This window comes from Nothobranchius furzeri, chromosome 3, assembly GCF_043380555.1.
Source record: "Nothobranchius furzeri strain GRZ-AD chromosome 3, NfurGRZ-RIMD1, whole genome shotgun sequence".
Classification (NCBI taxonomy): Eukaryota; Metazoa; Chordata; class Actinopteri; order Cyprinodontiformes; family Nothobranchiidae; genus Nothobranchius; species Nothobranchius furzeri.
Genome location: NC_091743.1, coordinates 73,967,913 through 73,995,045, shown reverse-complemented (window position 1 = coordinate 73,995,045; position 27,133 = coordinate 73,967,913). Strand labels below are relative to the sequence as shown.

Below are 27,133 nucleotides of genomic sequence, written 5' to 3'. Positions count from 1 at the left end.
GAGACTCTTCAGGTCTGTACTGGCATGCAGTCATGACTTTTGTGTTCATTTGGCTTCCAAAACAACTATGGTGCAGAAAATAAACCTAGATCAGCATTTCTTTGGCCTTAACCCCTTTAAAAGTGAGTCAGGGAGGTTGGCTTTTTCTGTCAGAGCTGGAACAACTTATCAGAACTTCTGTTTGTGAACATGTTACGTCCGTTTGTAATGGTTTTTGATTTCTGAAGACCCACTTTATCTTTCTCTAAATATTCTTTTGAGCTTTTATATTGCTTTTCAGGAATGCTTTGGATTCTTTGCCTATATATATTTAGGATGAACCATGACATATTTTTGTTAGTTTAGTTTGTGATTAATGCGTTAGAACTGTCTTTTCTTATTAATTCTGTAGTTGGGCTTTTTATTTGTTGTTATGGTCAGGGGACCCACTGGAAGACAAGATGGTACGTCTGTAACGATTTATTCGTCTCAAAGCACAAGTAAATAAATAAATACTTACATACATGCATACATACATACATACATTGCATACATACGTACATACATACATACATACATACATACATACATACATTGCATACATACATCGCATACATACATTGCATACATACATTACATACATTGCATACATACATTACATACACACATTACATACATACATACATTACATACATACATACATACATTACATACATACATACATAAATTACATACATACATACATACATACATACATACATAAATTACATACATACATACATATGTACATATGTACATACGTGCATACGTACATACATACATACATATAGGGCTGCAACTAACGATTATTTTCATAATCGATTAATCTGTCGATTATTTTTTTCGATTAATCGATTAATCAGTTTGTTATTGTTTAGCTATTTAACCTATACAAGTGATGAATACATTTCAGTTAAGAAAAAGAAAAACATAAGAGAATTGTGCAGTTGACTGCAATCTATTTTATTGCACATGAAAACAGTCAGTGGTGTAAAATGAGCTAAACAGTGCAAAATATCAGTCCAGAATAATTTTTTGGTATCAAAATATAAGAGGTAAATTCCATAAAAAAATAATGTAGAATCTAGAATAGCGTTTGTAAGTGGTATGCATTGCTGGGGGTGAGTGTCTTGTTCCCCATGTAGTTGTCCATCGTTGCTTGTTTTTTTCTGCATAAGAAACACAAATAAACTGAATTAAGTACACATATAAAATAAAACAGCACACACACTACAACACTAAATCAATATTACATTATTTGAATTAATTAACAATATACAGTGATAATTTATTTTGACAAAAATGTGTTGTGAGGCGTTTTACAGTGTTAGACGGTAAAACAGCCTTTTAATAGTTAAAAAAAGGACTTTCTGAATTTCTCCTGTATTTAAAAATTGAAAGCGTACAACTATGCCGCGTTATATTCACCTGGACACAGCTCGTCTGTATATTTTTCTCCGCGGAGTTGTCCTTTTTTGAATGAGGAACACAGTTATGGGTTTGTGCCGTTTTTCTCTTAACGAGAACAGTCTCATAAACAGACGTGCTAAATTTGGCAAGCGCATGATTCACAACACAGAGGAGATTCACGATTGCATCTAGTCAATCAGAAGTAGAACACCGTAAACTGACGCGGCAAAAAAAAAAAAAAACATGTTTAACATCCACTATAACGAACTCAGCTAAATCACTAAGTCTCAAATTTGATCTGCGTTAGCTTGTTTATTTTCTGTGACTTACCGGACATTCCTCTGCTGCATCAGCCCCCACATGTTTTCGTCTCAAATGTTCACTTAGGGACGTCGTGCTTCCGTCGTGCCATGGTTTTTGCATATTTTGCAGGTCACCGGTCTTTTCAAGGCATCTAGTGAAGTGCTCCCATTCTCGTGAGGTTTTTGTCCAGGGTTTCTCTTGTTTTGTCGCTTCTATTTGTCTTCCGTATTTCATGTTGATCCGCCATCTCTCACAGCAAGATGAGCGTCAGTAACGTGATACGTCATGAAAACTGAGGGCACTTATTGGCTCATTTCTTCTTCTACGGCTCCACTGGTAGATCAGTGGCTCATTACTGCCACACACTGGCGGCAAATTTAACATATTGTAACCGATGTCAGATTGTAGTAAAAAATAGACTTTATTCGGTAAAATATGATTATTAAACAACTAATCGATGACTAAAAAAGTTGTTAACTATTTTAATAATCGATTATAATCGATTAAATCGATTAGTTGTTTCAGCTTTACATACATACATACATACATACATAAATTACATACATACATACATACATAAATTACATACATACATACATACATAAATTACATACATACATACGTACGTACGTACGTACGTATGTATGTATGTATGTATGTATGTATGTATGTATGTATGTACGTACGTACATACGTACATACATACATACATACATACATACATACATACATACATCATACATACATACATACATACATACATACATACATACATACATACATACATATGTACGTACATACATACATACATAACATGCATACATACATACATACATACATACATACATACATACATACATACATACATACATAACATGCATACATACATACATACATACATACATACATACATACATACATACATACATACATACATGCATACATACATGCATCATACATACATCATACATAAATTACATACATACATACATACATACATACATACATACATATGTACGTACATACATACATACATAACATGCATACACACATACATACATACATACATACATACATACATACATACATACATACATACATACATACATAACATGCATACATACATACATACATACATACATACATACATACATACATACATACATGCATCATACATACATCATACATAAATTACATACATACATACATACATACATACATACATACATATGTACGTACATACATACATACATAACATGCATACACACATACATACATACATACATACATACATACATACATACATACATACATACATACATACATACATACATACATAACATGCATACATACATACATACATACATACATACATACATACATACATACATACATAACATGCATACATACATACATACATACATACATACATACATACATACATACATACATACGTACATACATACATACATACATACATACATACATAACATGCATACACACATACATACATACATACATACATACATACATACATACATACATAACATGCATACATACATACATACATAACCAGAAACTTGGACAAATGCATGCATATAGAGAAAATTGGTAGGAGGAGAAACCCCAAATAACTTCTGCGTGGGCTTCCTGCTCTTTTCGTGGACCACAGCTGCTTGCAATGATCTTTGTCCCAACTTTTCCAGCTGACTGGTCAGGGCACATTTATCAGCAAACCTCATTTTTGGCATTATTTTCTCCTGTTTCTATAAAGCGTGTTTAAGTTTTAGAAGTAATCTTTAAAGGGAAATGTTACATTCAGATATCATAACAGAATAAATGCTTCAGACTTCATCTCTTTTTGTTTACAGGTTCTTTTGTCTTTGTGACTAGATTAGAAAATTCATCAGCTGCTAAATGCATAAAGGCGCCGTTGTGTGATTGAAGCTTTATTGAAATCTAAATTTGCCACAGCTCCTCCTCCTCTTTATCTGCTCTGTGGACTGGTTTCGTCACTCATCGTCCTCGAGCTCTGTCACTCCGTGCTTTTATTCACAGTTAACAAACTTTTGTCTTTCCTCTCTGCCGGAGTTAAAAGATGAGAGGCAGAATTGTCTTTTTCAGGGTTTGTGGGACATACTTCCTGTTTCTGTCCACACACATCTCACATTAGTGTCCTGTTAAGATCCAACATTGAGAGATAAAAACACGCAGATAAGCAATAAAATAACAAATGAAGGACGAGAAGAGAAACCAGTGGGATGGAGGATGTGGTGTAAAACAGCTCAGAGATGGAGGTTTAGTTTCTATTTCAGTAAAAAGGTTTGTTATGTTTCACTTTATGATGTCTTTGGAAACTGTGACTTATAACCATGACAACTTGGCTGGTATTGTCTCATATGAATGTGTGTTATTGTAGAAAAACTTGTTGCCATGGAGGTAACTGTGGCACAGCACACAGCAAAGGTGCTATGATCAGTTTACCTGAGGTAACTAGGAAAGCCCGGATCTTTTGGTCATCATGAGTTTGGATTGAGAGACAGAAACAGCCCGCTCTTTAACATTTACCTCACCTTCCGCCTCTTGTCCGGGTCTGGGTCACTGGGGCAGCATCCCAAGTAGGGCCTCCCAGGCAGTCCTGTCCCCGGCCACGTCCGCCAGCTCCTCAGCTGGGACACCCAGGTGTTCCCTGTCCAGGTAGTCCTGGGTCGACCCTGGGGCCTCTTGCCAGCAGGATGTGCCCAAAACACCTCCCGAGGGAGGCGTCCAGAAGGCATCCTGACCAGATGCCCAAACCACTTCAACTGGCTCCTTTCGATGTGGAGGAGCAGCGGCTCCACTCCGAGTCCCTCCTGGACTTCTGAGTTCCTCACCCTATCATTAAGGCTGAACCCGGCCACCCTGCGAAGAAAACACATTTTGGCCGCTTAAATCCGTGATCTCATTCTTTTGGTCATCACCCAAAGCTCATGACCATAGATGATGAGGGAAGGAACATAGATCAAATGGTAAATTGAGAGCCTTGCTTTCTGGCTCAGCTCTCTCTTCACCACTCTTCATCGGTTTAGCGTCCGCATCACTGCAGACACTGCCCCAATCCACCTGTCGATCTCCCTCTCCCTCCTTCCCTCACTCGTGAACAAGACCCTGGGATAGTTAAACTCCTCCACTTGGGGGAGGACCTCTTTCCCAACCTGCAGTTGGTAAACCGCCTTTTTCCGTTTGAGAATCATGTTCTCAGATTTGGAGGTGCTGATCCTTATCCCAGCCGCTTCACACTCGGCTGCAAAATTTTTATTATTTACAGTGAGGAATAAATTATGCATTTCAGCGCTTTGGGCTTCCTGGCAGGGTTGCGGAAGGTGCTTTATAAATACAGCTTTGATTAATTGATGATTGATGTTGGAATTTATGAATCGATAAAAATGCCAATAAAAGTTTGCCAGACTTTACAGGCTCTTCTAGCATCAGGTGTGTTTTAACATTTGGTCAAAGAGGACAAACACCAGCAGTGATCAATCTGGGAAGGGTCCTAAGGTCTGTTGGTTTTCTTCAAGGAAAATAGAAAAACATTTGATTAAATTTGCTGTCCAGCCATCCAGGGAGAGTTTCTGTAAGTTCAGCCAGAGGTCAGAGCGTTCAGGGCTCAGCTACTGTACTGAGGTCCTAACAAGTGAAGCGAATAATGCTGCTAATGTGCTGGAAGGGGAAAGAAAACTCCTTTAGGATCTGAGTGAATCGGACTCAAACCACTTGGTTATTTCTAGATGACCAGGTCAGATTGTCTTTAAACATCTTGTGAGGACTCTTCCGAGCCCGGGGTCAAACGTGGTCCAAAGCCATAAACGTGTTCAGTAGGCCTGTGTTGACACATTCTTCCACAAGAAGCATCAATACTGGGAGCATTAACTGAAAATAAATAATAGAGCAATGAAAAACTGTCTGTTTCACATGTGTGTTTGGGTGTGTGTGTGTGTTCCACATGTGTGTTTGGGTGTGTGCGTGTGTGTGTGTGTGTGTGTTTGGCTGTGTGTGTGTGATTGGGTGTGCGTGTGTGTGTGTGCGTGTGTGTGTGTGCGTGCGTGCGCGTGCATGCATGTGTGCGTGTTTGGGTGTGTGTGTGTATGTGTGTGTGTGTGTGTTTGGGTGTGTGTGTGCGTGTGCGTGCGTGCATGTGTGTGTGTGTGTGTGCATGTGTGTGTGTGTGTGTGTGTGTGTGTGTGTGTGTGTGTGTGTGTGTGTGTGCGTGTGCGTGCGTGCGTGCATGTGTGTGTGTGTGTGTGTGTGTGTGTGTGTGTGTGTGTGTAGGCTGGGTGAATAAAGAGGGGGGAGGAGAACCGGTGACAGTCGAACAATGATAGAAAGATGCGGAACTGAGGATAAATGCAGAAAGACACATTTCATTTCTGATGCCTAAAGCTAGCAGACCGGCTGATGTGGATGTCTGAGTGTTCGGGAGCTGAGACGACAAATAGGAGGAGTGACAGAAGAGGCACAGTGGGAGGAGAGAGAGGGTGGGAATCTGTACTCGTCCTTTCTTTAAGCTTTTGTTTGACAACATTTTCTGCTGCTGTGCAGAAACGCTGTCTGTTCAAAACGGGGTTAAAACGGATTCAGGGTTTAAAGCTGACTTAGTTTAAAGTTAAACATCTTCAGAGGAGATGAAGTTTGAAAGAAGAAATTTGTGAAATACCTTCAATGCTTTGAATTTGATTGTGCCAAATATTATATAATGAATCTGAGACATTTAAAAATTGCAGACCTGAATAATACACGAGGTGCCTTGGAACTAGCAAAGAAAAGGACAACATGTGCAACGGCACCATTATCCCATACGTGGCAGGAGTCTGAGAGTAAACTGGTCCATCCAAAAGACAAAACACCCAAACAGAAGCTCAGTGGCGTCGTTTACCCAGTCCAATGTAGGAGCACTGTCCAGATCTTTACATTAGAGAAACTAAACAACAATTACACAAGAGCATGGCACAACATAGGAGAGCCGCCTCTTCAGGTCAAGACTCTGCAGTCCACCTACACCTGAAGGACAAGTGACACACCTTTGAAGATGACAAAGTACAGAGAAGATAGATGGTGTGAGAGAGGAGTAAAATAAGCTATCCATGTCAAATTTGTTTTTTTCCATATAATTGGGTGGTTTTTTGGTGACTTGTACCATTTTGTTTGTTTTAATGTAGGTTTTGTGTTAGATTTAAGTAAACAAGTAAAAATGACTTGTATAAAGGGGTAGGGATATATAAGTTTCCACTTCAGCCTACTCCTTTTCAAACACAGATGGGATGATATGTATTTTTTCTGTTTGTGGTACTTTTTAAAAAATTATGTATGTTTTCTTTGTTTGAAATAAACTAAACTAAACTAAACTAAATGTGAAAAACCTACTTTAAATTGGGGCGGGGCTTAGATTTCACCTTTCCAGTATCGATTATGCAGCTTTGAATCTCATTCCTAAGCAGTTTCAGTCTAGGTCACACCTTCCTGCATCTAATCAGTACAACCATTCCCACACAGTAGGGGCTAATGTCTGCAACCAAACCAAACCAAAGAAGTCCAGTTACCATCATTCGAACCCCTTTGGATCACCTGATGACTGAGAATCTTCACCAGCGTGATAAAGGAGGAAAAACTGAGAATCCAAAGAAAACCTTAAAGAAAGCAAATAGAGTTTACAAAGTTTAAGCAATACTAATGTAAACAAAAGCAACTATATGGAGAGATGATGATTTACTTTTTAGTGAGCTAAGACAAGTTCTTACGGTTTAGTCTCGGCAGCAGCAGGAGGATGGAGTAAAGCAGCGACCGAAGTCATTAAGATAGAAATCAACCAGAAAAGATGAATATCAAACTGAACCAACATTTCTGTTTAAACTCTTCAGATTAAAACGTTAAATTAGTTGTAAACAAAAGCAGTAAAATTTAAAAAGAAAAACAAAATTATGAGTTACTCTAAGATTTCAGTGATTTTCTAGTGCTTCAGATTCTTTAGAAACACAAGTGAAAATCAAAAAGTGAAAGGATGTCGATGCTCCACACGGTTAGTCTGGTTTGAAGTCTGTCACATGGAGGAAACACACCAATTATACTGTTTGTGTCTGGTGTGTGTGGGCGTGTGTGAGAGTGAGAAACTGTAACTGGACTGAAGTAATTAGAATGTTTAAACGCGTAAGCTTGGAGGCTTTTGTCTTTATATGTTTCTCTGTTTCCACTAGAAAGAATTTCTCTTTCCAATGTTTAAGAAGAAGGTTGGAAAAATGAAAACGTTCCTGCTTATTTGGTTTCAATAAAAATATCATGTGTCATATTGTTAGCCTGGCCAGCCCTCCTATATATGTGAGTATGGGGCTCGGGTCCTCTGGATTCCATCCCCAAACCAACGGCCAGTGTGAGCGCATGAACCAAGAACTTGGAGCCATGCTGCGTTATGTTTGTTCTGCGCACCCTTCCACCTGGAGCTCTCACCTCGCCTGGGTGGGATACGCCCATAACAGCCACATCTCCACAGCCACAGGTCAGTCCCCTTTCGAGTCCGCCTTCGGTTACCAACCCTCACTTTTCCCACTACAGTCACCAGTCACCTCCACCATTCCGCAGTTCCTCCGTGGTGCCAGGCATGCCTGGTCCACTACCAGAGCAGCACTGGACCGTACTGCTTGGAGTAACCAACTGTTGGCCGATCGCCGCCGCCGACCGGCTCCGGTGTACTCTCCTGGACAAGAGGTCTGGTTGTCCTCCAAAGACATTCCGCTGAAGGCTACAATCCAGAAACTGACACCACAGTTCATCAGTCCATTCAGGATTTTAGCAGTCCCCACTCCCTCCACTGTCCGTCTGGATCTCCCTGCGTGTTCACCCTGTGTTTCATGTGTCCCTTGTCAAACCTTTGGTTTCCAGTCCCCATTTTCCCACTCCTCTGCCTCCTCCTCCAGCTCTCCTCTACAAAGGAGGTCTCGTCTACACAATGAACAAGATCCTGGACTCTCGTCCCCGTGGAAGAGGGATCCAGTACCTCGTTGACTGGGAGGGTTATAGTCCAGAGGAGAGGTCCTGGGTTCCTCGCTACTACATTGAGGATCCGTCCCTGATCCGGGATTTTAAGGCTGCTTCGGCTAGGACGCCAGGAGGTAGCCGTTGGGGGGGGATACTGTCATGAGCCGGGGTTAGTACTCCTTCTCACCAACTTATCTCTGAGTGTGTGTTTGCAGGAGAGGGAGCTACAGCTGCACCTGGTCAGCAATCAGCGGGTCTACTATTTAAGGTGGATGGAGAACACAGCTCAGCGCCGGATGATTGCTACTGTTTGGTAGTTTCCAGCCCTCGTCTCGACATCAGGTTTTTGGATACTCTCGTACTCTTTGGATTCGTATGATTTTGTATTTTTGCTCACTCACCTCAGGTCTCGACACATCAGGATTTTTCTCACCACAACTCCATAGGACTCTGGATTTGCTCTGCCACGTTAGTCCATCCATCCATCCTGACTGACCCGCTCTCTCTCCCGTTCCCACGCTCCCTCTCCAGCTCTGGAATTCCCCTTGGACACACCCTGGCTCACTACCTTCCCCTCAGCCCTATTCCCACACTACCCAGTAAGTCTTTACTCTGCACCTCCCAGTTTAGACTTACTCCTCAGGACTCACCTCATTCTGCTCTCCCCTCCAGACGCTGCATTCTCATTCCCAGTCCGCTGGAATTCCCCGTACGCCTTTAGTTATCGTTTTCAAAATAAAATCTATTTTTTCTCATCCTTCTGTGTCTTGGGCTTGATTCTGCATGTCTTGGGTTAGACACCTCCCCCAGAACATGACACATTGTAGCTTCTTCTGGGGAGAAAAACACTTAGAGAAAAAATGAAGTTAACAGCTGAAATAGCAGGAAATAATACAGTTTAAGAGCAAATTGTAGAAGAAAGTAGTAGAGTGTGGAAAGTGGTCAGTGTGTCCTCCAGCAGTCTAAGCCTATAGCAGCATAACTACAGAGATAACTCTGGATAACCTATCCTTTTCGACTAAACAACTAGAGCTCTGTCATTGGACCGCCAAACAACTTGAGCGCTGTGATTGGACCACCACCAGATGTCCACATGGTCAATGGAGCATGGCTAGACCGATCATTTTGCTTCAACAAAACAATCTGTCTATTCTAGGCTACTGTATTGTCCCTGATTTCTTTTTCCACCTGGCAGTTAGAAAGTACGGATGGTCATCGTTCAATATGAAATAAAATGGGTACCGCGTACTCTAAGGCTGGGGTGTTGAGCTCAAATTCACACTGGGCCAATTTTGCTCCGTTTGCTCCACTGTGATTTTGGGGAGGAAAAATAAAATCCGCAGCAGCCACAGAGTCATACTCTGACTTGAGCGCATCGCTACTGGAGTTAAATCAGCTCCATCTGGAGGTTGGTCGGTGGGCTTTCCATGCCAACCACCAGCAGATTACTGAGCAGGTGACATAATCGGCATATCACAGAGTACACTCAAAGCTGAGTAAGATGAATATTTTCAGTTTGTCCCAGACTGAGGAGGGAACGGCTGCAGATGCAGAGACTGGTAGCACAGACGCTAATATAACAGAAAGGAGGGGGTGCTTTGACTGACGCGCCGCAATGCACTATGAGGTTTGTAGTATTTACAGCAAATTCGCCGGTGGGCCAGTTCTAATACATATTTGATATACGATCTCGTGGGCCAAACAGGAATAGATAGTGGGCCAGATTTGGCACGAGGGCCTGAGTTTGACACCTGGGCTCTAAGGCTTCAGGAAAAGATGCACCCGTTTCTATTTCCAGTTAAGTACTTTTTCTGTTTATGGTGACAGGCATGTTCATATGATGTCAAACTAGAGAAACTCGCCCTGGGAAGAAAAAGGATGAAAATAGAGAAGATGGAGCTGACTCAAAGCAAAGCTCCCATTAAAACTGATTTGGATCTGTGTCCACAGACACAAGGTTTTCTGCTCTTCCATGTTTATTGGTCACAGAACAAAATGGAGCAATGTTTCACCTCTTCATCTAGAGCCTTGTGAAGGTCAGAGGGGCCGATGGTGGGAGCTGCAAACACCACAGATCCCAGATCAACTGGATTTAAAACACTTCAGGGTCAAATTAGGAATTAAAAGGTGCATAAGCATTGTAGCTTTCAGCATGAAAATATTCCTCCTCTCAGTTCGAAAGTTTCGAACTGTACACATCACACACACTAATGCTGAACATATAAATCTGCAGGAATTCCTCCCGTTTGAAAGTCTTGTTGAAAAACTGAGGAGAAGGAGTCATTTTGCTGTGAGAGCAGCCCATTAACAGGTGAGAACCCCTGGAGGGAGGTCCAGCTGAAAGCTGCAGTATGTCAGCTTTGTTCATAATAAAAAGCATCTTAGCAAGTCCTAATATCACACAGGTCAAATGGACTTGTGCTGCGTCATAAAGAGAAACTTGTTTTCAACAACACTTGTGCTTGATGTTTAATGCTTGATGCTTTATACTGTATGTAAAGGAAAATAAAACACAAAATATGCAACAGCTGAACAAATGGGCTCAGCTCCGGGACATCTCTCCTCTGATTGGCTAACAGCAACACAACTCTTACCATTGACTCAAATAGCACAAGCCTGGAGGAGTTCTGCTGTATTGCTTTGTAACATGTAACCATAAAAATCGGGTCTAAAGTACATAGGGCAAGGGTCTAGTATCTTTGGGGGATGCCATAATAGACGCCGTGTTTCCTTCTGGCCGGCTCGGGGTCCTGCGCCTGTCAGTGACGTTGAACTAGATGATTGGCTGGACGTACAACTTACGGAAGCTAAGTAACCACGTTCAAAAATATTTAGGTTGTAAATAACAAGAATTTAATAACAAAACTGCTAAACTCTTCCCAAAACATAAGTAAAAGAACAGAATCGAAAAAGGGATGCAGTAAAGTTTGGCCGAGTGGTATTGCCATAGTATGATGAAGTCATCAGCAGGTGCAGACTCTGAGCAGGTCTGGAAACTACAGCACCAGAAAACCAGTATTGGCATTGCGTTCTCTCGGTGGAGTTAACTGATGGACCATCAAAGTTGGAGAAGTCACACTGAGGTTGCACGCTTTCTGGCAACAATACAATTCTCCGAGTCCAAATCTGAACCATTCCCAATAACTTCAAGTCATTCATGGACATTTGATCAAACCCATTTCTTTGTATGCTGGTTGGTCGTCAGATACTGTAAAACCTGTTTTAACTCGCAGGTTATGTAACACAAGCTGTGTGTGAGGAAAAGAAAGTCTGATTAAATCTGCAAAACTTAGAGTTTACTCTTCCTGTCTGGTACAGATTCTGTCCGTAACTGTACGTTGGCAGCAGACGGTCTGTTGCTGCAGGTCTGTTTGGTTTCCACAGACTGACTGACAGGTTTCTCTAGTAGAGCAAACAGAACGCCTCTGATGTTAGGCTTTTGACTCGCATCCCCTCATGTCTGCACGCCTGTTATGAGTGATAAAATATGAGAAGACTGTGATGAAGACGTGTGAGGAGACATCTCTGCTGCATCCTGCTGAAGGAAACTCGCACACAACATCCCACCAACAATCTAATTAAAGAGCTGGCACCCAATAACATGGTTCATCAAACTGTCAGTCAGCAGCGAGCAGCTAATGAGGCACATCCAGATGAAAAACTCAACAATGAGTAATGTTTACTTTTGTTTGGCTTCAAAATTAAAGCGTGAGCACATTACACCGGTTTTAGAATCATTGCATTGGCTCCCTGTATGTTTCAGGATCAATTTTAAGGTTCTTCTAATGGTTTTTAAGTGTCTTAATGGCCTTGGGCCTTCTTATCTCTCAGAACTGCTTTTACCATATGAACCCTCATAGCCTCTGCGCTCAGGCGTCTCCTGGTCATCCCCAAAGTCAGAACACACACACGGCGAGGCGTCCTTCCAATATTACGGCCCTCGGCTCTGGAACGATCTGCCGGAGGACCTCAGGGCCGCAGAGAATGTTCATGTTTTTAAGTCCAGGCTCAAGACCCACCTATTTAGGTTAGCTTTTATCTAATAATTTACTAAAGTTTTATTTCCGTTTTACGTGATCATATTTTATTACTGGCCTTTCATGTTTTATATGATTATATTTGAGCATTGTTTCATTATTTAATATTATTTTACTGTCTATATGATTTAATTTATTACTTATTTTCTTACTTTAGTCATTTATACTAGCTATTTTATTTTCATATTTTTACTCATTTTAATCCAGTGTTTTCTCTGTAGGGGCCCTCTGCCCCAGGGGCGGTGGTCGACTGTTGCTTCCTGGGCGCTCTATAGGTAGTGTTTAAGTGGAGGTGGGGGTCATTGCTCCCCCTCCACTTAGCACCCTGACTTAGTGTGGAAGACCTGATGCTGCCGGGGCAGATGGCTCCTCTGATGGCGTTTCCTTGCCTTACCTTACTTGACTCATCTGGACTCAGCCGAAGATACATTTTTACTGATGTGTGTGTGTGTGTGTGTGTGTGTGTGTGTGTGTGTGTGTGTGTGTGTGTGTGTGTGTGTGTGTGTGTGTGTGTGTGTTAATGTTTTTAAACTGTTATGGGAATTTGGGGTCATTTTGTAAATCACTCTGAGTAGCAGTTTGCTTGAAAAGCGCTTTATAAATAAAATCTGATTGATTGGTTGAAAATTAAAGCGTTGCAACTTGCTTCACTGGCTGCAGCTCTCCTCCAGCTGCCCTGTACCTCCTGCATAGCTCCTTAAATACCTGTATTGCATCAGTCAAGAACACGCAGACATCGCACACACCTGTGGGGCCGCTACATGTGTGCAGCAGCAGGTATGCTCCCTTGCTCTGCTCCTGAGGGGAAATTCTGCTTTCCTGAGCAAGTTTTGTTTTTGACAGTTTGGAGGCAGAAACCATGAAATCCACTGGATCACATGACTGGTCACTTTCAAATCAATCCCACCCATGTGATGGCCATGACCATAGCTGACAGCTGTTTTTGTGAAGGACAATTTCACTAAATAATTTAGTTCCAAACCTGCAACTCTCAAGCCTGGAGCACACCGGAGGCGGCCGCGCCCACGGCGTGCCTCACCATCATTTTAAGTAGAAGCCATTATAGCTAATGAGAGTGGGCACACGGGGAGCCCCATCCCAGAAGCGCCGCGCCGAGGCGTTCAAGATTGGTGCCAGTTCTATCTCAGGCGCTGCAGCTGTTTACAACATTGTGGAGTATTTTACAACAGACATTACGACAAACCCACCTGCAGTTTTGATAACTTTAAAGTACTATTGGCCTTAAAATATTCTAATAATAGCTTACTTACCCATTTTTAATGAATTAGAGTCTCAGAAAACACGACAGCAAGTCTGATCACGTATACACACTTTCCACTTTCTGTTCACAAGTTCCGCGTGATGTCGTGACTATTGCGTGACTTTCCTTTTTCTTATTTTTCTTTTTTTTCCCCGTGTCCTGTCTGGCTGTGAAGCAAGCAGAATTAATGTCTGAATGCTGGTGACAAGCCGTACAGATTTACTCTCAGGTGGAGCATCAAAGCATCTTCTCTTAATGTCACGCCTGATACTTAAAACTTTATTGTTATAGTTTTTTGAATGCTTGTAATTCCGACCAGACACGGAGACAGAGGTGACCTGAAGAAAGAGAAAAAACAAACAAAAAAAAAAAAGAAGGGGACACACAACAATACAACTAGATCAAGCTATCACTGCATCACACGCTTGTATTTGTAAGGTTTCTCTATAGGAGCGTCCAATAGAGAGTGTGAGGGGCCACAGATCTACCCCCCAAAGATGTGTAGGAGATGGAGGGAGCTTCAAGTCCGAGAGATCCAGGAGCTGCCCCAGAGCGCAGGGACCCCAGGAAGACTATAACCAGAAAAGCCCCAGCCCTCTCGAGAGGCGCAGAGGATTGCCCCGAGGGGTCACAACCAGCAGCTGGCAGAGTCCCAGGAGATATCAGCGGCAAGCCCACAGGCCCGCCCACAGCCTCCCACCCCCAAGCTGGCCGAGGCCGGAACCCAGTGACCCAGGACCCAGGGGCAACCACCCCCTCCGGGGACCCAACAGAGCCCAGGGACTCAGATCCCACCAGGTAGCCACTGGGATCAATCAGGCAGACTCCAAAAATCTGAAACCCCCTGACCCGGGAGCCGCAAACACTCAGGCAGACCAAGGCACCACACTCCACATCTAATGTGGCAGAGGGTTTAAGATCAGAAGTGGCAGGGGGAGGGTAGGTGAAGATGTGTAGTAGCTAGGGTTGTCACGATACTAAAATTTCAAACTCGATTCGATACTTGAAAAAAAAACTCGATACTCGATTTCGATACTATTTAAAAACACCAATTTATTGAACAAGTTTATTCAAAAAATAACATTCCTCAATTTATATTGCAAAAATAAAATGTTAAAAATTAAGTGTATAAAGTGCTTAAACCTTTCAAGTATCCGCATTTTTTAAAACTTGCATACAAAAACTGGCGAAAGTTAACACTTTAAATCATGAATTGTCTCACTATATATACACTATTTGCAGAGTGATGTTTTGCTGCTTAAACTCTGTTTAAGGTGCATTTTTGTCATAAGATGTAATGCCATATGTTTTGTTCTGTACTTTTGAACAACTCTGTTGGTCAATAAAGGAAGAAAACGAATTTCTCCACAGTAGGACAAAGGTACATCTACCGGTAATCTTAATAAAAACAGACTGGCGCACGGCAGTGACGTCATTAAAAGCGCTGGTTAGATTAGCCGCGGCTAGTCTGTTCACGCCTAGAAATCCCAGACCCGCTCCAAATGAACAGGGGAATCATGTTAATGATTCCTAACAAAACCATTCGACATTGAGATGTTTTGGTGCAGATAATGTCTTATTTCGAGGCTGCACCATGGGTGCCCGTCCGCACCCGTTATATGGACATACACTGATGGCGATTCGCCGATGGAGCTACGGTAAATACCCCGGGGAATCCAAGTAGCACCAAAGTTGTCAGCGTGAGTAAACAAACTTACTGCATGCTAGAAATTAAGTCCGGGTTGCAATAAACGGGAGTTTCCTTTAAGCACATAAGCGTGAATATACAACTACGTGTCGGACTTGGTATGCTAATTAAGCTGGGCTGTGAAGCGCCTCCCAAATTCGCTGTTTATGTTTTTGTTTATTTATTTGGCAGACAAAACTTGGATCAGAGACAACTCGCGTGGGAAATTGTAATGTAGCCATGCGGCGTCTTCTTCTGTTTGTCTGGGAGGCGGAGGCTGCTTTACGGCATCTGGCTGTCGTGCGTGTCGGTGTACTTGAAGAAGGATGTGTATAATAGTCCATAATATTGATACCACAGGGATGGAATATCTAATTTAGATACCACTTTTAGTATCGATTTATATATGTATCGATTTTTTTGACAACACTAGTAGTAGCACAAGAAGTCCCAGGAGAGGGGAGGAGTCCAAGACCCCACCTGACTTATACAGCCACCATAATGCGTGACTTTCCAAGAAGCGCTCAGCGGCGCATCCTGTGTGACCACTTGACTTCTCAAAATCTCAGGTGTGACACAGCGTGGCGAGTCTGTCTCCGGTGTGCCCCAGGCTTTAGACTCCTCACACACGGACCAAATGGAATGTAGATATTTTAAAACACATGATGCAAGATGTGTTTATGTTTGTATAAAGGACACAAAACTGATGTTTAGCATCTTAGTATCATTTTCAAGTCTAAAAATCACCATGAAAATCACCTTATGTGAATTTTTTTCGGTTAAAGGGGACATATTATGCGAAACTCACTTTTGCATCCTACTATGCTGCCACATGGAGACTGGTTTAAACTGGCTGTGAACTTCTTGGACATGTTTTGTGTAGTACTATTTTCACAAGAAAAAAAAGAGGTCATAATATGTCTCCTTTCATGCGATCTCCTAGTATAATCTTAAAAATATGACCAGGACCAGATCCTAATCTGGTTCTGACTGAACAAGTTGAATATTCACTTTTTGCAACAGTTAACCAATAAAAAAACTTGTAATTTAGGAACAATAAACTTTTTTGTCTGCCAAGCATCCTGGTGGAAGGGATTCTGATAATTCAGATGAACCAAGCTTGTTCATATTTGCTGTTTCATGTTCATGCAGATCCACCTGACTAGTAATGAGCCTAAATTTGCTTTTCATAACTCTATGATATTGACTTATAGACAAATAATTGTCAGCAAAATGGATAATTTCCCCTCCTGTAATTATTATTTGCCTGTTGTTGAGATCTTAGTATTCATCTGGGAGTCATAAAAACTAACCAGGTGGAAACGAGAAGGAAAAAGGTTTTATTTTGTTCCCCAGAGGTGATGCAGGAGATGACTCATAGTTCTGCTGCCATACTCTCCGTCAGTTGCTTTATCTCGCTCTCATAGCCTCTCTGGTCTCTCTACCTTCTATCTTCTGTGAACACAAATGTCACACGTTTGGTTTGAAAGGCTCTCTGTGGTCTACAGCCTCAGGATGTGAGCTCTGCTGTCAGATGTCTTTATCATCCAGAGGACTGTAGATCACCTTTCCTGCATGTTTTCTCAGCTTTCTGCACTTTTCTAGCATCAGAGAAGTGGAGTGGAGCTGCAGACTGGATGGTTGGTTTGTGGGTGTGTGGGTGAGGAAATAAAGGAAGATGGAGGCTGAGAACAGGTCAGAGGAGGAGAGAGAAGAAGAATAAGGCAGAGAGAGAGAGACAGGGAGAGAGAGGACAATGAGAGCGGATTTAAAATCGTTTGACAGGCTGTGATTTTCCTCTCGTCTGCTGGTTCGGATCGCTGTTTAGTTCAGGAGCTTCTCCCTGTTGCTGCCAAACCAGGAGAGGAAGGAGAAGGGAGAGGAACAACTCATCTCTCCATCACACCCGTAAGTTGGTGCTCTAAGGAATATGTGTGTGTGTGTGTGTGTGTGTGTGTGTGTGTGTGTGTTTGAGTCTTACTCTGTACTTTTAGTTACAGATCAACATGTTTTCGTGGATCTAAAGACTTCAATAAGTGCAGTGTCATATGTTTTGCTACAGTGACTCACTCGTTGTTGCCATGGGGACGAGGCCCATGTTGGAATACAGTAACAGGTTTTCTATCTCGCATCAGTAGAACAGGAGCTCCTTTGTCTGAGTTCAGCATGTCGTATGTCTAATTTGTTGTGTCTAAGTACAATAGAAAGATCTCAAATGCTGCACACAGCTTGGTATAATCTGGGATTATCTGAGAATTTATTTCTAACTTTTAATTTTTTCAGATAATTAGTTAACCTCTTTTCATGACGTAAGGTGAGCTTCCTGCGTGACCCACAATGAGTTTTTATCTTTTTCAAACATCTGAAGCCAGCATGGATAGTTGTAGCTAAAGATGTGTTTAATACAGTTTAAACCTTTTTCAGTTCATCCTAAATAGAAATTTCTTAATCAGATGTTGTCTTTTCATTTTCAAAAATACAGACTCTGTATTTATGATGAAGCACTCTACAGGTATGTTTTTAGATTGATTGATTAATAAAGTTTTATCTAGATTTCTCTGATAACTTCCAGCCGAGTGTAACTTCTGCCAAGCTCAGGTGCCGTAAAAAAAACGGTTTATTTGTTGCGCCGTGTCGCCGTCCCTGCTGCCGCTCCACGGGAGGATTTTGTTGTGTGAAGACAGGGAAAATCTGCTGCTGTGAGAAACACGTGTCGACAGGCAACCATGGAGAAAATCTGTAGCTGATTCTTCGGTTTTCGTGTGAAAAATCAACCATGAGCAGAGAAAAGTGTCATGGTCTGCTTCCTGCGTCCCCCTCATGTGTCTCTTTGTGTTCTCCATCCCTCTCTAGGTTCCCCTCATTTGTCTCTTTGTGTTCTCCATCCCTCTCTAGGTTCCCCTCATGTGTCTCTTTGTGTTCTCCACCCCTCTCTAGGTTCCCCTCATGTGTCTCTTTGTGTTCTCCACCCCTCTCTAGGTGTCCCTCTAGGACCCCCCTCATGTGTACCCAAGCTTCCTGTGCCCCCTCTTTTTCCCCAGCTCCTTCCCGGTCTCCCTCAGGTCTCCCCTAGTCACCCCTCTGTAGTTTTTTTAATAGGTTCGTCTTTTCATTTTATTAGTCTCCTTTAGTGTGTGTTTCCTTCCCCACTTGTTAATTAGTCTCCCTTACTCCTCAGGTCATTAGTTATTTATTCTTTGGTTCTCCTGTGCCCTTAGTCTTTTAGGTTTATTATTTATTTAGAGCTTTATAGGTTAGGGTTTATTCCCTCTCTTGGTTTTCCCTTCCCATTCAGTTAATTGATTTTACCGGTCTCCCCTCAGTACTCTCTCCTCATGCACCTGCTCCTCGTCTCCCAATCACCCCGTCACTGTGTATATAACCCTGTCTGCGTCTCAATGTTTTGTCGGTCCATTGATGTTTTTGAGCGTTGTTCCATTCCCTTCCCTTCCCTTCCCTTCCCTTCCCTTCCCTTCCCTTCCCTTCCCTTCCCTTCCCTTCCCTTCCCCTCTAGGTCTCTAGGTCTCTGCTCATAAGTGAGCTTTTGGTTTTGTCTTTCATTTTAGATATTAGGTTTGGCTTCCTGCCTTTTTGGATTTTTGTCCCCATCCTAATAAAAGGATTTTACTTTTACAAGTCACCCCTGCCTCGTGTCGTCTGGTTGTTCTGCATCTTGGGTCCTAACCTCCCCCTACTCTCAATGTGACAAAAAGTGGTAGAAACCAGAATTTATCTCCTAATGTCTGAGTGGGTTTTGTGAGATTTGTAGTTTTTTGTAAAATAAGACGTATTAACACCTCCGCTGACTGCTTTTCTATAGGGAAAAGGTTGTTTTTCTGAACAAAGCCAAGGTGTCATACAGCAGTAAGAGACTTCCTAAATATAAATGTGACAGAGCTCATTTTCATCTCTCGTCTTTTGGGAGGAAAACCGGTAATCACATGATTTCTTCAGCCGCGGTCCTCAGAAGGGAGATGGTTCCATTCAGTAGATGAAACCACAGAAAATCAGATTTAATGTGAAGCTACTGCTTGTTTTTAAACTGGCATCATGCTGATCTAACAGAGAAAACTCCTGATGGATTAACTAACAGTTTAAATGCTTGGAAACAGGCAAATTGGTGTCATTTTTACATGTTACATATAAATCTTTGCATTTCCAGAACCAGCGCATCCAAGCAAAACATCCTACGTGAATAAATGTTTTTAGAATAATCCTGTGATCAGGAGACTGCCATCATGCAGCTGAGGTCCTTCTTTTAACAACCATTCATTTTTGCAAATCAAAAAGAATAATTCATCAAACTAAAACCTCAAATTTTCTTTATCTTTGTCTGCCGAGTTGGATGGGTTGGTTATAAAACTGCCCTCCTGGTCTTCTTTTTGACTTTGCTGAGATAGATGAAGCTTCGCTTTGGCGTAAATCAGAAGTTTAGGAGCTTTATGCTCTAAATTCAGAACACGTCCGGCCGCAGATTTGGGAGGATTTGTGCGCATTATTTTGCGTTCTGTTTAATGTTTTAGCCACAAGTAAAAACTTCATTTTATGGATTGAACAGAACCCGTTTTATATTATTTTCTGTGTAACTTTCCAGCTTTTATCAGTAACCTACAGGCTGTCCTTCCTGAGTCGACCTCTTTAGCGTACGGACGCGCAGCATGAGAAGAGGCAGGCTGGCACCCCCGCTAACACACTGCTGTTCATGTGTGTGTGTCACCATAAAGGGTTCAGACAAGGTTGTGAGAGGATTTGGGATAGACCAGAAGAAAGTGCACTTACATGGAAACACACACACTGCATGGTGCCAGACCCCTGCTAGAACCGTTGTCTTGCTAAAATCTTCAACAGCTTGGGCCGGCCGGTGGCTCAGATCAGTGGAGTTATTATTTGAGGACATTTAACATTTATTTTCCGATGCTCATCTGCTAAGTGATCAAGTTAGCGGTAGCTCCACCAATGCCAGGAAATATTCTTTTGTAACAAATCAACATCCAGACTTGCTAACCTACCAAGCTCAGAAAAAACTAAATAAAACTAAATCTGTCCATCAGGGCAGAGGCAATGAATGAATGTAAATGGCCTGCATTTCATAGAGTCCTGGACCCCCCCCCCCCCCCCCAGGCGCTTTATAACACAATCAGTCTTTCACCAATTCACACACACATTCACACGCTGGTGGGCCCTGGGGCGCAGTGGCGGAGGTGAGGCTGCCGAGCACTGGTGCCACCGGTCCCTCTGAACACCACCAGCATCTCTGGTGATCATTTCTGATTCTTGAGGATCGTTATACTGCACACTTTAGTCGTTTCTTCGCTTCTTCACACCTGGTTTGATGGTTGATTTTCTTCTGTGGCGATTAACAGCAGCCAGCAGCCTATTCCCCCTGCTTCTGACTGCACGTCTAAATAACAGTAATCAAAGAAACCTACATTCTCTCAAAAAGTCCCGTAGCTTGACCCGCAAGGCCCAATTCTACCAACAGCTTCCTCTGAACAGCACATACTCCACCGCACCCATCACCCAGTCTGTCCGGACGCTTCCCCGTTAGGGATGTATTTAATCAACAATGTCCCGTTCTCAACCTGCATATCAGTATCTCCACTCTTCTGCTCAACCTTCTATGTCTGACCACCGACTTCTGAAGTGCTTGACTCACCTGTTCAGCTGATTTAGTCTTATCAATTGGTTTAAATCAGGTGTGTTGGACCAGGGAAACATCTAAAACAGGGATTGGCAACTCCCTTTCCTGAAGGCCGGTCTCCAGCATGTTTTAGTTGTTACACACTTGACTCACCTGTTCAGCAGCTCAGCAGAAGCCTCTTAATCATCTGCTGATTAAATTCAGGTGTGTTAAAGAAGGGAACACACTGAAGCATGCAGGATCAAGGCCCTTCACTGATCTATAAACCCTAATTTACCTGTTCAGGGTTGTCCCACTGCTAATCTGAACCATCCACACTGAGCTTTTAGGGTTTTTGGTTTTTCAGGAAACTTCTTCTGTTTGATGCAGGTGAACGATTATTGCTGCTGGAAGGTATACTCAGTGCTAGAATCCTTCTGTATTCAGATTTAATCTAAGCTGCAGTGGCAGCCTGTTACAGTAATGGTTTAGTGGGAGAAACTAAAAAGGAAGTGAGAGGCTCTTTGTTCGTCGTCCCTGTTGATTTGTCTCAGTGCCTTTATTTTCTGTAATGCTGCAGCTGCTCTTGACAGGCGTGAAGATGAGGAAGGACGTTTGCTAATGGATCAGAAGTGTAGAGAGTGTCTCCTCTCATCTGAGAGGTGCCTATTAGGATGCTTCAAACATCCCAAAGTAATCAGTTACACGTCACAGGTTCTCCGTCCCACCCGTCTGAGGGAGTTTAGTGTCTTTATGTTGCTTCGAACTTTTCCAAGGCAAAGCCACATGGTGTGTTCCTATACCAGGCTGAGAAAACGACGAGTTTCTGCTCTCAGGTCAGCGATGGCTCCGCAGCAGAGGAATGCTGTTTGGAATCAAAGCTTCTTTTTTTCCATCTTAATTGAGAATCAAGCTTTTTAATTTCCCCAAGGCTGTTGGGATTAGTAGATCCTTGTGAAATATTACAAAAGAAAACAACACAATTCATCATATGTATATTTAATTTCTTCCTTGAACAATAAAATAATGCAGTTCAGGGACCTAATGTCCCCGTATGAAGATTCTGCGTCTCAGGAGGATAAAGGTCAGGAATAATTGTTCTGGTTAAGATTAACGAACCAAAGAAAAAAGTTGAAACAAAGTTCAAACCAGGAAACCAAAGTGATGTAGTAACCAGACCATCATCTTTTTCCAGTCTTTCGCCTCCACTCCCCAAAGGTGTGTTGGTCTCTGGTCCGCGGCTGGCTGGAGATCAGTCGAAACCATTCCTGGTTCTTTTCCTTACTGGGAAGAGATGTTCGGAGCACAATTCAACTATGGCAGTTAACTTTAACACGGAGATGATCAATGAGGTAGTTGTTTATTTTTTACTTGATTAATATATAAAAGCAGAGAAATTTTACAGGTTTCAAAAACACAAAAACAGGTCTGGACTCTTTGGGTTGTCTCCAAAAAGTAACCAGAACTTAGCTGACACGATTCATAGGCTGCACCTGTCTGGGTCACCTCCCCTTAAGTGTTGGCATCTTCAAATCATATTAAAACCAGGAAGCTGTGTGTGCAAGACGAGCCTGCACGCCGCATCTTATTCTCACTGAAAACATGGGGAGTCCTCGGGTGTTTGCTCCTAAGTAAGTGATTGTGGAACTAGACAAAACAGCCCCAGCCAGTTTAAACCAGAATGTAGTCCCCAGTTCAGCTTTTGGGTATCCATTACAGCAAAACCATGAGTAACTGTGTACTTAAGGGTCACATGATGAATACTATCAGGTGAGACTTGGAATTAAAGCTACTTTTTCTCCATAAATGTCAGATTTGTTCAAATATTCAACACAGCCGGCAAGAAGTTCTGTCTTTAATCCAACTGAAGGGGTCTCTACTGCTCTGGTAAACACTCCAAACATAAAACACAAACCCATACATCCATTTTCTGTCCATGTTTGGTTTTAGGAGCCTTAAAACAAGCCCTTTCAAAAAAGTCCCCATTTGTGATGTCACAGTAAGGGAAATTTGAATAATCTCTCGCCTGTCCAGGCTGGAACAACGGCTCTACTCCGAGCCCCTCCCTTCCATCGCCAGTGACAAAGCCCTGAAACGGCTCATTCTGGCAGATACTGAAAATGTCAAGGATAAAACAGCTGAGATCGCTTCATGTGAGAGGGATTTAGAACTTCACAAACATGTTGTGTGTTGACCATAAAACTATTATAACTTGAGATAAAAGTCACAGTATTTCCCCTTTAATTACGATCAGAGGAAATTAATCCAAAAGGCAGTGAATTTAAAAAATCTGTTATTTCCAACCTTTGACAAACCTGTCGAACACTTCTGACTTCTGCTTCTCTCATAATCAGAAATAATAAACAGTGTGCTTTATTAAAAATAAATGATGCAGATGTCTCCACACACATTAACGCCTTGTTATAGATTAATTCCCTGCTTCTCAGGGTCCCCATTGGTCTCTGAGCCACCCTGTAGTGAAACAGCTGATGTGTTTTTATTTTCCAGAAGAGGATGTTTCCTAATAACGGGGAACAGAACAGCTGGCCTTTTTAGTTTGAAGGCTGTCACAAAGAATAAGATCGTCATATGATGTACTGGCTGCAAAAGGCCAGCGCAGCAATAAAAAAGGTAAATGCTTTATTAAGTCACACACTTCAGCTGTTTTATTTATGAAGCACGCTGCAGGAACAATTAGGAAGCTGGTGATTTAGTCCAGAACACAAATCTGTAAATATCCGGTGATTTTTATAACCTGCATCATCGCCTGGGATCTGTTCTGCTGTTTTTACAGTGGTGTGGAAAAACCACACAAAATGTTTCTAATCATCAAACACATTTGGTCAAAGATAACACAAGTAAACACAAAAGGCAGTTTTTAAATGATGGTTTTATTATTTAGGCAGAAAAAAATCCAAACCTACATTGCCCTGTGTGAAAAAGTCATTGCCCCCTTGTTAAAAAATAACCCAATTGTGGCGTTTCACGCCTGAGTTCAATTTCTGTAGCCACCCCCAGACCTTATTACTGCCACACCTGTTTCAATCAAGAAATCACTTAAATAGGAGCTACCTGACACAGAGAAGTAGACCAAAAGCACCTCAAAAGCTAGACATCATGCCGAGATCCAAAGAAATTCAAGAACAAATGAGAACAAAAGTAATTGAGATCTATCAGTCTGGTAAAGGTTATAAAGCATTTCTAAAGCTTTGGGACTCCAGTGAACCACAGTGAGAGCCATTATCCACAAATGGCAACAACATGGAACAGTGGTGAACCTTGCCAGGAGTGGCTGGATGACTAAAATTACCCCAAGAGTGCAGAGACAACTCATCCGAGAGGTCACAAAAGACCCCAGGACAACTTCTAAAGAACTGCATGCCTCACTTGTCTCAGTTAAGGTCGGTGTTCACAACTCCACCATAAGAAAGAGACCGGGCAAAAATGGCCTGCATGGCAGATTTCCAAGACGCAAACCACTGTTAGGCAAAAAGAACATTAGGGCTCATGTCAATTTTGCTAAGAAACATCTCAATGATTGCCCAGACTTTTGGGATATGCCTTGTGGACTGATGAGACAAGACTATTTGTAAGACAAATGCCCCTTTACATCTGGCGTAGAAGCATTTTAGACAAAGAACATCATACTAACAGTAAAATATGGTGGTGGTAGTGTGATGGTCTGGGGTTCTTTTGCTGCTTCAGGACCTGGAAGGCTTGCTGTGATATATTACATTATTATATTAGTAATATTACCCAACCAGTTATTAGGTTCAGGGAGCAATTGCGTTTTCACACAGGGCAATGTAGGTTTGGACTTTTTTTTTCTCCCTAGATAATAAAACCATCATTTAAAAAAGCATTTTGTGTTCACTTGTGTTATCTTTGACTAATGGTTAAATGTGTTTGATGATCAGAAACATTTTATGTGACAAACATGCAAAAGAATAAGAGCATAATAAGGGGCAAATAGTTTTTCACCACTGTAAATGACTGCAGTGGTGTTATTCAGTGCATGTGTGTTTGTAAGTTCCTGCGGTATGGAAGGTGTGATTACTCACTCTGGCTGGGGAAAGAGACAGAGGAGGTGGTTACAGGGGGAAACTGAATCTGCAAATAGTTTGAGCCGCTGAAAACCGATTTTTACTCCCTGGAAGAAGAAAATGAATCCGTATGTGCTCTGCTGTACCTGCGAGTGACTGACACATCAGGCAGTTTCATTTCAGACTTCGTGTTTCAGTGTTTTCACGGTTTTCCGTGTGGGCAGCCATATTTTGAGTGCCAGCCGAAGGTGAAGAGTTCCCCCCGTTGTGCCAGCTGGTGCGCTCGTTCCTGATCTAGTTGATGAACTTGTAAGAGGACACAAAGTTCAAGCTCACGTACCCACCGACTGTGATGACCAGATGTCCCAAATAAATCTACACGCCTGCTTTTAAAGAAGATTTTAGTGCAGAGCAAGCTGTTAGAGAAAAAATAAGACTACAGATGGTGCAAAGCTGGGAGGATTCCTGCCTGTTGCCTCAAAGTCAACCTTAGATCTGATTTTAATTCCTCTCAACAGGAGGGCTCATGCAAAGTTTTAGAATTTGGATTCTCTGATTCTGCAATGAAATGGTTTAATCCAAGCATGTTGACACAAGTATTCTGATTTATTTGATACCTATTGTGGCTGAGATTATGTTGGAGGTTTGATGTTGACATGGAACAAACAGAAATCTGGTTCTGCAAATCTCCACATACATGAAAAATACTAATAACCCCGCTGCTGATCGAAGAATGCCATTTGTGCCGACACCTGTGGTGTGTGAGAGCAAACGGGCCGTTCTGAAACGGCGACGTTGGAACGTTCTGGACGTCAGTACAGTTCACACTTTCTCCCATAAACATGAGAACAGCGATGTTTTTGTTTAACTGCAAATTTTAAAATGTTTATCACTCAGCATTTGTCTTTAAACTACACCTGTTCAGAAATTAAGATCATATATCATCTAAAATCCACTTTTTGAGCCCGTTATATTCTTTCCTCATTAACACCCCCCCCCCACCACCACCCCCCACCCCCCCCCCCCCCCCCGAAGTGGGTTTTTGCTTCACACATGCATTTTCCTGTCTCAGCTGCTTCTTCGCTTCAGCCCTGCTAAGCTATTGCAAAAGCCTGGTTGGGCGTCAGTGCATCATCATGCCCCGCCCCTTCCCATCCAGGTAGTGTTGAATCCGGATTGGTCCTCTTTGACTGTAAACACTAACGTCCAGTTTCTCTGTGTAGTGGGTGGGTGATGCTCGACCCTCTGATGGTGGGGTGGGGGGGTCATTGAGAAATCACTCAGTGTGTAATGTTGGCCACTGGGAAATGTCCTGGTGCTACTGATGGACAGTTCATTGCTGTTGGCGTGTTGCAAAAGCTGCTATGCTGGACATCTTGGGTTGCATTTGGAAATGGGTGAAATTCACATGGGTGGAGGCGAGATTTCATCGAATCCTTGCATCTTGATTCCAGGCAGAAGTAATGGCCCATGAAAATAACTTGTGTCATGTATCGTGCCTCTGGTTGCTCTGGAAGGTGTAGAATAACCTGATGCATGTCCTTTACAACTCTGAATTCAGGTGTTTTGTATACTTTGTGATGTTTACTGGCTTCGTTGTTTATCTCTTGTTACATTTGTAAGAGCAATCCAAGCCTAAAGCTCATCACTGATCACATTGCTTGTGTTTGATCAGCTAAATGTAAATTGGATCCTCTTCCTTTGCTGTGAGCTTCAAGCTGCGCTCTACAGTCCCACGTCTGGAGCCAG

The 27,133-nt window shown here is 42.2% G+C and overlaps 1 protein-coding gene across 9 annotated transcripts in view; it reads left to right on the top strand.

Moving 5' to 3' along the window:
• The window catches only part of LOC107385885 (dedicator of cytokinesis protein 3), a 200,199-nt gene that overhangs the window by 121,302 nt on the left and 51,764 nt on the right, over positions 1-27,133 (top strand). Inside the window, exon 1 of one of the 9 annotated variants that reach the window (XM_070549541.1) lies at positions 17,229-17,629. The exons of the other annotated variants lie outside the window; for them this stretch is intronic. The gene's annotated coding sequence lies outside the window, so the exon portion shown is untranslated. Of the gene's footprint in view, positions 1-17,228; positions 17,630-27,133 lie in introns of those variants that run through there. 9 annotated transcript variants of the gene reach the window in all.